General features: G+C 30.4%; 1 protein-coding gene across 1 annotated transcript in view; it reads left to right on the top strand.

The window, feature by feature from the left end:
- LOC142333479 (protein takeout-like) overlaps positions 1-18,112 on the top strand; it is a 60,535-nt gene that overhangs the window by 9,083 nt on the left and 33,340 nt on the right. The window lies entirely within an intron of this gene.

Raw genomic sequence — 18,112 nt, 5'->3', positions numbered from 1 at the left:
AAATCTTCCTCTTTTATCTACAAAGAAAAATTAAAACCGTTTATTCTAAAATTAACTAAAGGATTAAAAACCTAAGCAGGGATAGAAATTCCGGACTTATATAAATCGAAATAAATTAAAAAAAGAATTTAAAAAGCTTTAAAATAAAACAATAATAGTAATAAAAGAATTTTTTAAAAATGCCAAGTGAGAGACTTAAAAAAGTATTGGTATGAAGGGAAGAAGTAAGTTCATAGTTGCCCGAAATGAAAAAATATATACACAAAATAATAATTAAAAATTGAATTTAGATATAATTAATTAACACTTTAAGAGTTATAGAATAAGTCGTAATTTTTACAATTCATGTCCTCGTGAAATTTTATTGTTTTCCACACTTATTCGAATTAAAAATTAAATCCCATGATAATGATAGTATAATAAGGATAAATTCCGAAAAAAAGCAAACCTTCACTAATTATCACATTTTAAAATTTAAATAACGGATATGAAATAAGAAAAATTACATATTTAATAAAAGGAACTTAAATTATTTCTTCAAATTACTTGTAATTACAGTGTTAGCTGATGTAATTTTAAAAAAATAAAAAGTAAATAAAAATACTTTTAATATTTTATAATATTTTTTATATAATTAACACGATATGTAATGTTATGGAATTTAATTAATGTAATTTTCATTCATTATTTAAACGACGCTAAACTAAAAATGTTTTTAAATATCTTGAATTTTATACAGAGTGTTTCATGAAGAATGTAACAAACTGATGAAAATAAAGAAGAAAGTTCATATAAACATAGTTTTCGAAAATGTGTCGTTAATTTCGTTAATGTGTCGGCTTGCAAAAGATTTCGCCCTGATTTCTGCATCTTCTGAAGCGATGATTGAATGTCGTGGAGTGATTTTAGTTCGATGTGAGATATCTTGTGGGTGTGTGAGGTCGGTGTCTGTTGACTGTGGTATCTGAATGTGTGTGAGAGCGTATTCCCACTTCCTGACGTAATGCACACCAGTTGTACTAGGAAGAGTGAGTAGCCAAGGGTGAAGGTCTAGTCGGTAGTGCGCAGGAACACATATGCATTTAATAACATCTTGCGGAACCTATTAACAAGCCTGACACTGCCTAGACGCCCGTAAAAGGGGTTTCTCCACCTCTTAAGAAAAAGACTGTAATTCCTGGAACCCAAATTAAAGGGTAAATTTAAAGGTTTTATTTGAAATCTAATCTGAAGAATTAAAAAAAAAAGGTAGGTTAACTGTACTTTTGGGAATTTTCAAGAAATGTGCGGTAAAATATAGAAGATTTGGGTTGAAAATCGCACTATTTTATGTTTGGCTTAAAATAACTGTTAAATAAGTAATAAAAACATAAAAGTTTTAAACAAAACTTGTGAATAATTTAATTTTCTACAAGTTTTTTTCAATAGTTTCTGTAGATAGACTACATTTAAATTTGGCTTTTTTAAACAAGTGGATTGCACTTAGCAACTATGCACTATCGACTAATCTACAAGGTCGCCTGAATAACCACCTCTGGACTGTTACCTTTCGGACCAATTGAAATCAATTGTATGTGAACAAAACTGTAATACAAGATAAGAGTTATTATTAGAATTCTCAGTGCGGTACAATTAATACAAAACAACCCTGTTGAAATACGGAGAGCCAGCAAAAACACTATTCGTCGGCCAGACTACTGTCTCCAGTTTGGCAAAGAACATTTTCAGGAGTTATTAAATTGTTTGTAATGTTGGTTTTATCGTTCGGTTTGTATTCATTATTTTTATAAAATATTTAATTCTTTTGTTTTGCAATATTTAAATTTTTGTTTTGTTCAATATCTAGTTAAAATCTGCCACATTTTGATACGCTATTTTTTTTAATAAATTTCACAATTCTTACATCTGTATTCATTTCTTAGAACTTTATTCAAACATTTTACCCAGAATCAAATTCTCTACAAGTTCTGTTTAAAAATTATAAGTGTTTATTACTCATTTAACAGAGTTATTTAACGCCAAATAAAATAATGTGTTTTCGACCCCAATGTTTTATTTATTTTTACTCCAAATTTCTCGAAAAATACTAAAAATATAGTTAGGAGATATATGTTTTTAGTGTAAAAATATACTAAGGTTTCTAAACCTATATTTATATGAACTTTTTCTTTATTTTCATCAGTAGGATATGTCCTGAAAATTTTTTCATTCATCGTTTTTAAAAAAATGAAGTAAATGGGTTATTAAAATAGAGCAGACAAGAAAACATAGGCAAACTGTTTAAAAAAAAATAGAATTATAACTGCATATACAATTTGAATGGTAAGTAATCATCGTCAGTAGATATAAATACAAATCAAAACCATTACTTAAAATGTATAATAAAATACAATTTTTATCTGTAGATCTATATATTAAAAAAAATCACAAAATACATATTTTTTTTGTCTTCAGTCATTTAACTGTTTTGATACAGCTCTCCAAGATTCCCTATTTAGTGCCCTATTTAGTCGTTTCATTTCGGTATACCTCCTACATCCTACATCCCTAACAATTTGTTTTACAAATCCCAAACGTTGCCTGCCTGCGCAATTCTTCCCATCTAAATGCCCATCCAATATTAAAGCGACTATTCCAGGATGCCTTAATATGTGGCCTATAAGTCTGTCTCTTCTTTTAACTATATTTTTTACAAATCCTTCTTTCTTCATCAATTTGCCGCTACACCTCTCCATTTGTCACTTTATTCACCTATCTGATTTTTAACATTCTCCTATAGCACCACATTTCAGAAGCTTCTAATCTTTTCTTCTCAGGTTCTCCGATCGTCCAAGTTTCACTTCCATATAAAGCTACGCTCCAAACATATACCTTCAAAAATCTTTTCCTGATGTTTATATTAATTTTTGATGTGAAAAAATTATATTTCTGACTGAAGGCTCGTTTCGCCTGTGCTATTCGGCCTTTTTTATCGCTCCTACTTCGTCCATCTTTAGTAATTCTACTTCCCAAATAACAAAATTCTTCTACCTCCATAATCTTTTCTCTTCATATTTTCACATTCAGTGGTCCATCTTTGTTATTTCTACTACATTTCATTACTTTCGTTTTGTTCTTGTTTATTTTCATGCGGTAGTTCTTGCGTAGGACTTCATTCATGCCGTTCATTGTTCCTTCTAAATCCTTTTTATCTCAGCTAGAAGATTTTGTTTACCTGCATTGTCTACATAGATGATTTGAAGATAAATAATTCGATATTAATCTAACATTTAAATTATTTTCATTAATCCGCCGGGTTGGTCTAGTAGTAAAACTCGTCGTCGTCGAATCGACGACGATTTCGAAGTCGAGAGTTCGAATCCTAATAAAGGTAATTGCTTTTATTCGGATTTGAGTACTAGATTATGGATACCTGTGTTCTTTGGGGGTTGGATTTCAATTAACCATACGTCTAAGGTGTGGTGTGCCTGAGTATGTACAAAACATCTCACCCATACGAACAAGGTATGCGGCTGTCTACAGGCCCCGAATCGAGAACTCTGCATAGGATATATGGAGACTTCCGAGTTATTCTTTTTGGGAGATGGAGATATTCCCTTACACCAAACATATTGAATTCTTAAAAGCAACTACCTTAAAGTTGTTTTTATCTACATTATTTTTTTATTAAAAATTATCTTGCTTATAGAAATTCTTTTTAATAAGACGAAATCATTTTATTAAAATAATTTTAAATAAAAATAAAATTAACTTTAAAAAAAAATAAAATAAAATTAATTCTTGCGCAGTTCTGCGTAGACCGACTTTCGATATTTTATTTTCTGTAATATTTTTTGTATAATTTTTTGCGCAAGAAATAAACAGAACATAAATTAAATGAGAGGTATAATTTTTTTTTATTTCATATTGAAATATATTTTCTGTTTACAAGAAAATTAAATTATTATAACCGTAATTTGATGAAATTATTAAAAATAACGAGTGGACCCTACACACAAGCATCAAGTTTAAACTCTCTCATTGCATAAGCGCGTATGAAAATATACCAAACAAAGCCAACATAACCTCAATTTCAGATTACATTGTCTGTTTTCGACATTAACTTTAACGTAACTGAAGAAGGATTTCAATAATTTTCATCAATTTTCTACATGCACAAATTCATATACATTACTACATTAATTTCAGTGAAATTGGTCTAGCAATTTTGTATATTTTCAAGCCACAAATGTTATACATACATATAATATAATATATATATATATATATATATATATAAGGAAATTACATTTTAATTGAATGGTATTTTCAATTTTCATACTCTTCACATCTCAAAACGTAAAGGAAATTTAATTTCATTCCCCAGTCCCACCGTATGACCGAAAGTAATACCGTACTTTTCTTCGAAAAGTCGGTAAAAAAGAGTTTTAATTCATCTTAGATTTCAAATTTCTAAAATTTGACGTAAATGTAAATTAAGTATTAACATGTTTTTTTTTTTTTTCAATTTAGTGCTGAGGTTAAAAAAATTAATATTAAAACAATTAAAGTGTTAATTATTTACTATGACGTTTTTCTTTTAATTTTACTACTGTAACTTTTTAAAACAGGGGCTTTAACAATTTTTTTTCTTTAAATAATTTAAAATTTACCAAAATATTTTTGAAATTTCAAGGAAATTAACCTTTCTTTCTACCTGAAATTATTATTATTATTTTTTTTTTAATTTTATTTCAGGACGAAAAGAGTATAAATTTAAAAATTTCATTTTTTAACAAATTTTATTTTCTGCTTGAAGGAATTATTTACTATTGAAACCTTATAAGAATATTATATTATTATTGAATCGGAAGCCTTTTGTAGCCTATAAAAATACCGTGCCTAACCGGGATTCGAACCTGAGACCTCCGTATGAAACGCCGAGACGTAATCACTCCACAATGGAGATCGGTGGAAAAATTTTCATAGGAAACACTTTTTTAATTTACAAATTTATTACAAAAAATATGCTGAACTCTGTAGCGGACTGGTATCGTATCTGTCTTTCATCCAGAAGTCTCTGGGTTCAAACCCCGGTCAAATTTGGCATTTATCATAAGTGTTCTTGCTTTGACAAAAATAAATTATGAAGCTGATAATAACAGAAATGTAACACAATAATTGTACATATAAATACTATTTATAAACGTATAAATTTAAGAAACAAAGGAAATATCATTAATTTTATTAAAAAAATATTTATTTTTTTATATTGTCGCAAGAGTTTTATTTAATTCCCTTCAAATTATGGAAGTAATAAATAATACCATTGTTAATGTTACCTTGTAACTAGTTGTACATATGTAATGCAATATACATGCATTTAAATAATTTAACAGAATCAGATACCGTTGCCAATAAAAAAACCTTCAACAGTAAAATAATTACCACATACAAAGTTTATATTAACTTCCTCACACAGGTGAGGGACCCAGCCATATAATAAGGAATGTATATATATATATATATATATATATATATATATATATATATATATATAAATTAACCGCAAATGAAATTCCAGAATATAAATATACACCACAAACCATTCTAAAAAAGTAAAAAACTAGTATCGTTAAAAACGTTACTGTGATATTATTATAATGAGATTACCTCTGGCATTTTACCGAACTCGGGATTTTAGTCATTCAGGATACATTTTACGTAAAGTAAATTTAAGAAAACAAAAATACCCCGTAGAACATTTTACTATGTTTTTTACAAACTCGTGTGACGGAATATACCCACCGGGTTGGTCTAGTGGTGAACGCGTCTTCGCAAATCAGCTAATTTCGAAGTCAAGGGTTCCAACGTTCAAATCCTGGTAAAGGCAGTTACTTTCATATGGATTTGTTGAACATTAGATCATGGATACCGGAATTCTTTGGTGGTTGGGTTTCAATTAATCACTCATCTCAGAAATGGTTGACCTGAGACTGTACAAGACTACACTTCACTTACACTCATACATATCATCCTCTGAAGTACCAGACGGTGATTCCTGAGGCTAAACAGGAAAAAAGGTGACGGAGTAAAAAAACGGAGTTTTTAAACCTCTCGTACGGAAAGTCCCGGGTTCGAACTCCAATTTTCATTTATATTAAATTTCCATTCCATATTCTCACAACCGCACTCGCTGATAGTGAATTAATCAACAACAAAAAAAGAAGAGATTTAAAATCTAAATTCATATATTATAAATTTATTTAACATGAATAAGATTGATGAATAAAGATGAACGAAAATATAAATGCGATAATATCCACAACTACATGCTTCGTAGAGAAACATATTCACTGTTATTTTTCAATGATGGTTCAACTTTCCGTAACCACACTGGGGAGGAACACAGCACAAATCGGCCAAAATGGCGCTCTCGCTCATTTCGATTCAGTGTAGCTCACGACTTAAACGTGATAGCGCAATGATTCGTATGTTTATGTTTAAAAATTTGACCGGATAGATCGAATTAAGTAATAATAAGTGTATTTTGGACAATATTTATGGGTAAAAAATTAAAGTAAACTTGTAAAAATATATTAAAATTCAATATGTCAACCTCAGCCCGCGCAAAAGCCAACCGGAAATATAAATTACGCATATCGTTGGAAAGGGGAGGTTAAGGGCTACACACAGGTACCCCATTGTACGGTGCCGAGCGAGCGAGACTTTTTCAGGAGCGTCACAAAGCTGTCACGGCGGGGTCAGTGAACGACGTTAACGGCGCGAGCACCTCTACTGCTGCTGTACCCGAACTAATGTAAATAACGAGTAAAGGTAACACCCATACATCTGTCAAAGACGTCCCCGGGCTGATGGATATCAACATCAGTCGAATTGATGCGTTGCAGGACCATTGGCATGCAAATGACAAACGCTTCAAAACGGTATTTGAAAACAATTCGTTTGGTCTAACTTGCAGCGTTTGTCTTTGATTCGACAGAGATTGAAAGCTGACAAAATTCTTCTACTTCAGACTAAATTCCCCGGTAAAAACGTAGCGGCATTTCGTTTACATAGTACCTCTAACAAGTCGATAGATGCAACGTTTCTCGTTAAACCTACGGCCGCGCGCCCTGACACAGCCCCACCCGATTTTTTGGATAACAAATCAATTTTATATCAGAATTTGAACTTCCGGATGAAGACAAAGCAAAAATTCTATCAAATAAAACAAAACTTTTGATTTTTTAAATAAAATATTAAAGCTTAAAATATATTGGTAAAAATAAGAACGGGGATAATATAAATAATTATTTATTTATTTTTCATTATTATGTTGAGATAAAAAGAAAAATTGTAAATTAAGTAAATAAATAATAAATTCTTTACCAAGCCTTATTAAGGAATAAATTCTTTTTTTTATTATTAAAATAAAAAACACAAATAACTGTATGTAATGCAGTATAATATGTACATAATAAATTAACTTTTTATGCGCGCGCGCACACACATATATATATATATAAAATATAAACAAACATAAGGGATTCCTGTACTTGATTTGTACGTAAATTTAATTGTAGTTTATTTACTGGTTTCTGTATTTATGTTCTTGCAACCTTGAAAAAACCAGATTCAAAACAAGAGGAGGGGTGATTTGATTACGAGAGGGGAAAGTAGATCAGATCGACAGTTAACAAAAATTATAAATAATTTAGAATATCCACTATTTTATAAATGGCATCTTACGTTTCATTTAAAAAAGCAAGCAAATTAATATATCATTATCATTTTAATTTACGTTTCTCAGTTCAATCGTTGTAAAAAAATTATTAAATTATCTAATCATTTTTTAACTAAATTTTTAGAGATGAATTTAGAATTAAAATTTAAAATCCTCTTTTACAAAGGATTTCTAAAAATAATCAACATTATTTAATTCTTAAGCCGATCTCCATAGTTTAATGGTAGCGTCAATGCTTATCATACGGAGATTCTGGGTTCGAATCCGCCGATAATGCTCGGCATTTTTTCTCACTGTACAAAAATTAATTTCATTATCATCCATCGATAGCTGAATAAAATGCCGGGTGCAAGACAAAATAAAACGGAAAATATTGAAGAGTTGGATTTTCTCTCCTTCAAATCAACTATAGGCATTTAACACATCTACTTATAGTTCAACTGAACAGATGCAGATATTTAATTATGTTAAAAAAAAAAAAAAATTGAATATATAAGAAGAAAAAATTATTTATCGTTTTTTTTTTACAAATCTTGATGTTTTAGAGTTTAACTAGTTAATCTAGACAAAACAAAAAAAAAAAAAAATTATGGGCGTACGTCTTTTCGGTTTTTAATAAAATGGTTTCTGTAATAGAATTAAAAACTTTAGAATTAAAAATGTAAGTTGTGAAATTACATTAGTTTAGTTAGTGCCGACAGTCGCCGCTAGTACCGCCATACCCGCGCGAATTAAATACGGTACGCGCGCGCACTTTAGTTAGAATCATTGAATTAAATAAACGAAAAAATATGATATTTAAATAAAATTATAAATATTGTAAATGAAGTTTTGTGTGCATGTGTGTGTAAGCTGTGCATCAGAAACAACCCACAGTTGTAAAACTTTCCGGACTTGGCTACAGCGGCGTTCCGGAAAAGTCAACCACCAGTTTTTTTTGTTTTTCATACCATATTATAAAGCCAGTAATTAAGCTTCAAACTTATCAGAAAAGATATCTAAAGACGAGTAATGTAACTAGTGAAATACTATTCAAGAAAGTGGAATTCATATTCATGGAGGATCGCAGCACTGTTGTTTTATTTCGCTATATAGACAGAGATGGTGATACAACACAACAGTACAGTCTGGGCTTAATCCTACAGAACAAAGTGTCATGCTTTACAATTGGTTCTAAACAAGAAATGCTGGTCCGTTTAAAATAGGTTACTGTATTTTGTTTGCTTTTACTACTAATAACACGTCTACAAATTACGTAATGGTTATAACTAAACGCCTATTTTAAACTTTTAACCCATAATTCTATGACTCACGCGTCTCTGTCGTAATATTATCATTACTTGAACTAAAATAACGACGTAAGAAATTTATACTCAATTTACGTGTAAGTACTTTTTTAATACGATATATTTTCACCATGCTTCTGGTTTAAAGAACATTGACAAAAAAAAAAAACAGTTACTGCTCTTACTACAAAATAACAGGGTAAAAGATAAAATTCATTGTTTAAACAAAAATAGTCGTAATTATGCAGAATAAAAACTGTGATTTTTTATTATTAAACATTGAAATTAAAATGACATTATTTAATTCATTAATATAAATAAAGTCTAATATATAATATAATGTTATGTAATACTACCGTGATGTACGTCTACGTCCATACACACAGACAGTAATGTTTAAAATAGCAATATAATCTCACGGCAGAATTCGCAGTTACTTTACTAGTACCGATGGAACCTGACTGTACACAGCAGTAGTTCGTAAACTTTCCGAACATGTACTTTGCTTTGTCAACTAGTAAGATTAATTAGAATCAGTAAAAATAAACTTGGTTAATTTATAATTTTAAAGATAATTTTTTTTATTAATAAGAAATAAAAATAAAAATATAAAAATCACGTCTATAACCTTGAGATTTAAAAATAAATAATGATAGAAACGTAAAAAAAAAACATTCATACACGTATAATATAAATGCAGGTGTTTAGGTGTTTACAGTGCATAACAATTCATTGCTATTTTATTTTAATTTAAATATAAAAACAGGGTCATCATTTACAACCATGCCAACTTATAATTTAACAGCAGGGTGAATGGAAGTACATAAACCTTCTTTACTGATGAATGCATGTACAGTCTTCATCTAGAAAACCTATCATAGATTTTTTATATTGTTATGTACTTTTATACAGTGATATTAAAGTAAAGAAATGGGCTTGAAATTTCAGAACAAAGAAATACTAAGAGGTATAAAGAAGTGGAGGATATACATAGTTACAAAATTACTATTACTTTATGGTGTGTTTGAAATCTTTGTCTACCATACCGAATCAAATTTAAAAAAAATCCCTTTCGACACGCCGGAAGGAGGAAGTAAATTTCACCGGTGCTAAGTAAGGGATAAAAATGATTTCCACCTTAAAGTTAAGAAAAACTTCAAATTTACTCAATACGAGAATGGTTGCATGTGAATAAACTTTTCACATAATTGATTTTCTTACAATTCCAGTAACATTATAGTCATCCCTTGCCGTAAGAGTTGTTCATATCAAAAATTATTTCATACAAACATTTTAGGTAATGTTTAACGAGGATTAACGATTTAAACCAATTCTATACTATGACTATTAAGAGAAATATGATTTTTTTGTCTTCAAAACTTCATTTTTTCCACCCCGTAAGCCAGTGGTTAGTGATATCAAAAAACTTTACCTAGATAACTTTTAGGCCCTTATCCAAAGAATAGTAAGAACTTTAAACGAATTAGATATGTTACTTAATTAGAAGGTTATAGCGATATTTTATTTTTTCGAAAAAGCTTCCCCATTTCTATCCCCACGGTCCGATTTTGCTCATTAACAAACTCGACCGAGATTTTGGGTCATTATATTATATGTAACAATTTGAAAGTTATTGGCGCAAAATTACGGCAGTTATCGTGTCCATAAGAAAGTGAAATATATATAAATGTTTATATAAACTTTTGAACTGACGATGGTTTTGGGGTGTGGGGATGTGAAACGCGAAGATATGTCGGAATTTTCCGGAAGTCGAATCATGGTACCCATTACAATAGGTAAGTTTTTTTATGAAATCTACCTAAAAAATAGGTCTTTAAGAGAAAAACGATGGTGAAATTCGTTTCTGGAAAAATATCTTGATTTTTGAGTTATAAGCAATCGAAGTTGCAAAATCGGAAAAATCGCGAAGTAATAAACGATGAAAAACGTCCCGGAGTAACTTTTTTATTTCGTATTATGTTCAAATTTATATATGTCCCTTAAAAGATCATCCGATTTTAACATTTCAGAACTATTTAGCTTTTAGAAGCTAGGTATCCCAATATGCTTGAAAACTGGATTTTCTCTCAGTTATATACCGATTCGGAAGATTTCATTTTCTAGGAGGACGTTCGAGAATTTTGCAACGATAGAATTCCTCAACGATCGATCGGCCATATGCGACCAAATTATTCAGCTTTACATCGCTGGCCTCTAAAATCGCTAGACCTCACTTTTTACTTGTGGGTTTTGTAAAATACTCCGTCTATCCCTTCCAGCTACAGCAGTCGAACTATGGAACCGCATAACAGCAGCCGTGAACAGATAAACGCTTGCTAAGGTCTGGGACGAATTAGACTACCGTGTTAAGTTTCTCAAAATATAAACAATTCAAATCGGATGATTCTTTCTGGGACACGCGTTACAATAATACACTGTAAACAGTTAATGCCCCAAATCCTAATAATTTTTTTTTTTTGTCTTCAGTCATTTGACTGGTTTGATGCAGCTCTCCAAGATTCCCTATCTAGTGCTAGTCGTTTCATTTCAGTATACCCTCTACATCCTACATCCCCAACAATTTGTTTTACATACTCCAAACGTGGCCTGCCTACACAATTTTTCCCTTCTACCTGTCCTTCCAATATTAAAGCGACTATTCCAGGATGCCTTAGTATGTGGCCTATAAGTCTGTTTCTTCTTTTAACTATATTTTTCCAAATGCTACTTTCTTCATCTATTTGCCGCAATACCTCTTCATTTGTCACTTTATCCACCCATCTGATTTTTAACATTCTCCTATAGCACCACATTTCAAAAGCTTCTAATCTTTTCTTCTCAGATACTCCGATTGTCCAAGTTTCACTTCCATATAAAGCGACACTCCAAACATACACTTTCAAAAATCTTTTCCTGACATTTAAATTCATTTTTGATGTAAACAAATTATATTTCTTACTGAAGGCTCGTTTAGCTTGTGCTATTCGGCATTTTCTATCGCTCCTGCTTCGTCCATCTTTAGTAATTTTACTTCCCAAATAACAAAATTCTTCTACCTCCATAATCTTTTCTCCTCCTATTTTCACATTCAGTGGTCCATCTTTGTTATTTCTACTACATTTCATTACTTTTGTTTTGTTCTTGTTTATTTTCATGCGATAGTTTTTGCGTAGGACTTCATCTATGCCGTTCATTGTTTCTTCTAAATCCTTTTTACTCTCGGCTAGAATTACTATATCATCAGCAAATCGTAGCATCTTTATCTTTTCACCTTGTACTGTTACTCCGAATCTAAATTGTTCTTTAACTTCATTAACTGCTAGTTCCATGTAAAGATTAAAAAGTAACGGCGATAGGGAACATCCTTGTCGGACTCCCTTTCTTATTAGGGCTTCTTTCTTATGTTCTTCAATTGTTATTGTTGCTGTTTGGTTCCTGTACATGTTAGCAATTGTTCTTCTATCTCTGTATTTGAACCCTAATTTTTTTAAAATGCTGAACATTTTATTCCAGTCTACGTTATCGAAAGCCTTTTCTAGGTCTATAAACGCCAAGTATGTTGGTTTGTTTTTCTTTAATCTTCCTTCTACTATTAATCTGAGGCCTAAAATTGCTTCCCTTGTCCCTATACTTTTCCTGAAACCAAATTGGTCTTCTCCTAACACTTCTTCCACTCTCCTCTCAATTCTTCTGTATAAAATTCTAGTTAAGATTTTTGATGCATGACTAGTTAAACTAATTGTTCTGTATTCTTCACATTTATCTGCCCCTGCTTTCTTTGGTATCATAACTATAACACTTTTTTTGAAGTCTGATGGAAATTCCCCATTTTCATAAATATTACACACCAGTTTGTATAATCTATCAATCGCTTCCTCACCTGCACTGCGCAGTAATTCTACAGGTATTCCGTCTATTCCAGGAGCCTTTCTGCCATTTAAATCTTTTAATGCTCTCTTAAATTCAGATCTCAGTATTGTTTCTCCCATTTCATCCTCCTCAAGTTCCTCTTCTTCCTCTATAACACCATTTTCTAATTCATTTCCTCCGTATAACTCTTCAATATATTCCATCCATCTATCGACTTTACCTTTCGTATTATATATTGGTGTACCATCTTTGTTTAACACATTATTACATTTTAATTTATGTACCCCAAAATTTTCCTTAACTTTCCTGTATGCTCCGTCTATTTTACCAATGTTCATTTCTCTTTCCACTTCTGAACACTTTTCTTTAATCCACTCTTCTTTCACCAGTTTGCACTTCCTGTTTATAGCATTTCTTAATTGCCGATAGTTCCTTTTACTTTCTTCATCACTAGCATTCTTATATTTTCTACGTTCATCCATCAGCTGCAATATATCGTCTGAAACCCAAGGTTTTCTACCAGTTCTCTTTATTCCGCCTAAGTTTGCTTCTGCTGATTTAAGAATTTCCTTTTTAACATTCTCCCATTCTTCTTCTACATTTTCTACCTTATCTTTTTTACTCAGACCTCTTGCGATGTCCTCATCAAAAATCTTCTTTACCTCCTCTTCCTCAAGCTTCTCTAAATTCCACCGATTCATCTGACACCTTTTCTTCAGGTTTTTAAACCCCAATCTACATTTCATTATCACCAAATTATGGTCGCTATCAATGTCTGCTCCAGGGTAAGTTTTGCAGTCCTTGCAATCCTAATAATAACAGCCTTTAATTTTTTAAATAATAATCATTCAGAAAAACTGTTAATTTGCAACGCCACTGCAAATTAAACGGCTAGTTCAATCCATTATTATTTACTTTAATTAATATAACATTTAACTTTAGATGAGCCGAATGTTTTCAGTTCTAAATTACTTAATAAATAAATGTTGAAAGCATACTATTCTAAAAGAAATGTTCAAAATGGTTCTCCTCTACAGATTGGCAATGAGCTAATCTTAAGAAATATCCGTTTGTATTTGTTCCTTAATATAATGTTATTGTTAAACAATTTAAAGTGGATGAATTTTTTTTTGTTAAATGATTCAGAATTTATTTTCTACTCTTTTTCACGATTAATATTCTCAAAAGTACAAACAATTATAAATAATCCAATCCTTTTCATATCACTTAATAGATCTGTATTATTATTCCATTTTCTTAACCAGGAGAGAATATTTTTGACGAAAACGTCCTTAAAATCATACCAAAACATACGGGTACCAGGACAGAAATTTGTACATAACGAAAAGATCTATATCATCCTGCCTTAATAACTCTCTAACTATTAGTCTCAGAGACGTAAATGCGGGTGTCATTTTATAACTTAATGGTCAACTCGCCGATACGATTTTGATTTTGCGTCACTGGCGAGCGGGTTAGCGGGGAGGAGGCACAGCGGCTAAAACTGGCGCTCTCGCTCATTTCCATTCAGCGTAGCTCACGACTTAGAAGTAATAGCGCGATGATTCGTGTGTTTGTGTTTACAGTTCGTCGAGATAGATCGATTTAAGTAATAATAAGTATATTTTAGACAATATTTGTGTGTAAAAAATTAAAGTAAACATGTAAAAATGTATAAAAATTCAATATGTCAACTTAGCTCGCGCAAAAGCCAGCCGGAAATATAAATTACGCATATCGTTGGAAAGGGAGGTTATGAGCCACGCACAGGTACCGCAATAAAATCACCTTTACTGCTGCATATTATACCTTATGTCTCTTACTTCTTATATCACAGACCAATGCTGAACAAAATTGTCGTCGAATATTAGTCGAAATAAATATCATGTAACATTTAGTGTCTGTTTTACGTTAAAATAAAATTTAGTACGCTGTCAATGTCTCGTTTTTATTTCAATTCAATACACTAAAAGTGAGTCGCTGACATACAGACCGACCACTGCAGAGTTGGGCAAATGAAGGACTAAAATTCTCCATTGGAGGCTTTCAGTTTTGTTAAAAACAAAATACGATGGTGGCTCTCCCATTTAACTCCTCCAGAGTTAAATGGAGGAGTTAAACTCCTCCATTTAAGCTCGGAGGAACTTCATCCAAGGTTGTAACGTTTCACGTTAAACCAACGGCCGTGCGCCTCGACACAGCCCCACCCGATTTTTTTTTTAAACTTTAAGTCAGTCGACTGCCTTGATTATCACGAAATTATTAAAATGATATTTGATCTTATAACACTACATTTCTAAAACTCTTTATAAAAAAATTTACCAAAAACAAATATTGTCGATTATTTCACTCTATTGGTTCTTCTGGTTACTATATTATATCCAAAAAAGTAATACACAAACAACGATAAAAACCGAACTTCAACTACATATTTACATATCCCTAATGTTTAATTATGTGTGGTTTTTAAATTTTGCATTAAAAAATAATATTTAAAAAAATATATATTTACATTTACTCTTCAGATTGCTTTTTATGAATGTAACATTTGTAAAATAATTAAGCTTATCATTATTTTTATAAAAAAAAAAAAAGTATCGGAAAGTATTATATGACTTTCCAAGCTATTAATAATAAAAAGAGTTAGACCCAAATAAAATAATTATTAAAAAACAACTCCGATTACTAACTGTATACATTTACCTAGAATAATTATAAGAAATAAAGATAATTAAAAGAAGGTTGTTTTTGTTTTCTTACAAGTATTTTTCAGGTTACAATAAGTTAGTAACGATGTGAAATTTAATATTACTTGTACATTTTACGTTGTATTCGGGTGGCTGTTAATCTTAACAAAGTGGATGTCATTAAATATACTATCTCATACAACCTACACAGGCACCAGACTGTAACATAAAATGTAGAAATAATGTTAAATTTCACATCGCTAATTAACTTCCTCTGTCCTGAAAAATGTCTATAAGAGAAGAAAAAAAAACTTGCTTAACTATTTTTAGTTCGTTTTTCATAATTATATTAGGTAGATGTGTACAATTAGTAGTTGGGTTTATTGCTTTTTAATAATTATTTTATATAGCGCTTTATTGTTGTTTCAATAGCTTTGATATTCAAAATAATAATCAACTAGATAGGAGGATACTGGTAGAAGCTTTTTTTATTTTTTTTACAAACGTTACGCTACTTAAATAGAAATTTGAATGTTAATGAATAATACATGCTTGTACCACATTGTGCTAGCAGTCCTGCTTGATTTTGCAGAGAAACTGTTTCATTTATATTTTGAGAAAGATAAATTTTTGAAAAAATTACAAGATTAAAAAGTGTTAATTTTTTTATCGTTTTATGGAGTCCACTATTAAAATTTTAAAATAGCGTAATTTTTAAATTTTGTCCCCCCCCCCCTCCGTTTTGGTTAAGACAATTTAAGATAAACTTTGTTACTTCCAGACCGAAGACCTGTTACTACCCTAGAGGTGGTTATAACTGGTTGGATCTGTAAGGCTACAGAAGGGAACAAACATATGTAACAGTTAAATACATTACCACTCCTATGTACGTAGTCAAGTTAAAAAAAAAATTATATACATATTTTTTTAGAGAAGGGAAATAAATTAAAAAAAAAAAAAATTATTCTAAAAATATTCATATATAAGTTAAACTTTACGAATTTGCTTAAGTAACGTTTTCTCTAAATCTAATACCCTCTTCGATAAACGCTAAAATAAAAAAAAATAAAATTCAATAACTTAGGTCCAGGAACTATATAATTAATTACATTGTAGACATTTTTTGATAGCCCTATTATGTATGAAGTATAAACTTTAAAAAAAGTTTTGATAAATATTTAAATCGACTGGAAATACAGCGAAAGAGCAAAAAAAAACATATATTACAATATTTTAAGAAGTGGTGAATGATTTCATGAAAAAATTTCATATCTGTATAAATAAAAATGTAAATGTTCGTTTGTTTAAAATCTTAAATCTCCGAAAGTTCTTCACAAATTGCTTTGAAATTTTAACACAACGTTGCAATCGAATACGCGTATGTTTTCATATACTTAATACTTATATCCCTTGATATCTGAGGCATATAAATCCGATTTTTCACCTGTAATCCGATTTTTAATCTGTAACAGGTAAAAATATGTTTTTTTTTTTTTAAAAAACAGCGCTATCTGTTGGATGTAAAAGCAACACATGCTATACTAAATATTTTACGATTTCATGTCAGTGTTTCTGATAAGTGTGACCGCTATACAAAACTGCTATAAATAAAAATATAAATAATAATATAAATAAGTGTGACTGCTATAAAAAACTACAGGACCGATTTATGCGCAGGGAAAAAGGGAGAGGGGAAAAATCGGAAAAGTTAAAAATCGAAGGGAAGAAGAAAAAAGGGAAGGGGAAAATGGAAAAAATAAAAAAGGGGAAAACGGGAAAAAGTAAAAACGAGAAAAGTAAATGGAAAGGGGAAAGGAGAAAAAAAAGGAAGAGGAAAGGGGAAATACAGAAATGCGAAATTGGGGAAAGAAATGGAAAAGATAAGGAAAAGGAGGAAATGGGAATGGCGAAAAGTGAAGTGGAATATGGGGAAAATGAAAGTAAGAAAAAGGAAATTGGGGAAAGTGAAAAGGAAAGGGAGAAGGCAAAATGGGGAAAAAGAGATAGGGGAAAAGAGACAAAGGGTAAAAGGGTAGAAGAGAAAGGTTAAATTTTGTGAAGTTCTGTAATGTTAATTTTGTTAATGTTTTATCAAACTTTCAGTTGTGTTCATTTAATATATATATATATATATATATATATATATTTATTTACTCAAATCTAGCCATAGCAAAGCATTGCTGGGTCTGCTAGTATATATATATATATATATATATAGATGAAAAAAAGTTACACAATATTTACCAATTTATTAGTTATATTAAAATTTATTTCTTCAATTATTTTATGAAATATTTTAAATTATAGATATTTTTTACATGTTATATAACATGTTTCTATAACTTATAGAAACATAATATAGATTTGCATTTTAAAAACTTTTATTTGATAGCTTACTTGAAAAGTTTTATATAATAGATTCTTTGTTAAGTTTGGATTTTGTGACATATTTGCCACAAAATAAAGGTAAAGAAATAAACTTAGTTATAAAAGTATACAACCTCAGTTTTAATTATGGGTAAAGCCATACAATCAATGTGACA

This window comes from Lycorma delicatula, chromosome 12 (assembly GCF_047948215.1).
Source record: "Lycorma delicatula isolate Av1 chromosome 12, ASM4794821v1, whole genome shotgun sequence".
NCBI classification, from domain to species: Eukaryota; Metazoa; Arthropoda; class Insecta; order Hemiptera; family Fulgoridae; genus Lycorma; species Lycorma delicatula.
The sequence above is the reverse complement of the archived record's forward strand: the minus strand, read 5'-3'. Positions and strand labels throughout refer to the sequence as shown.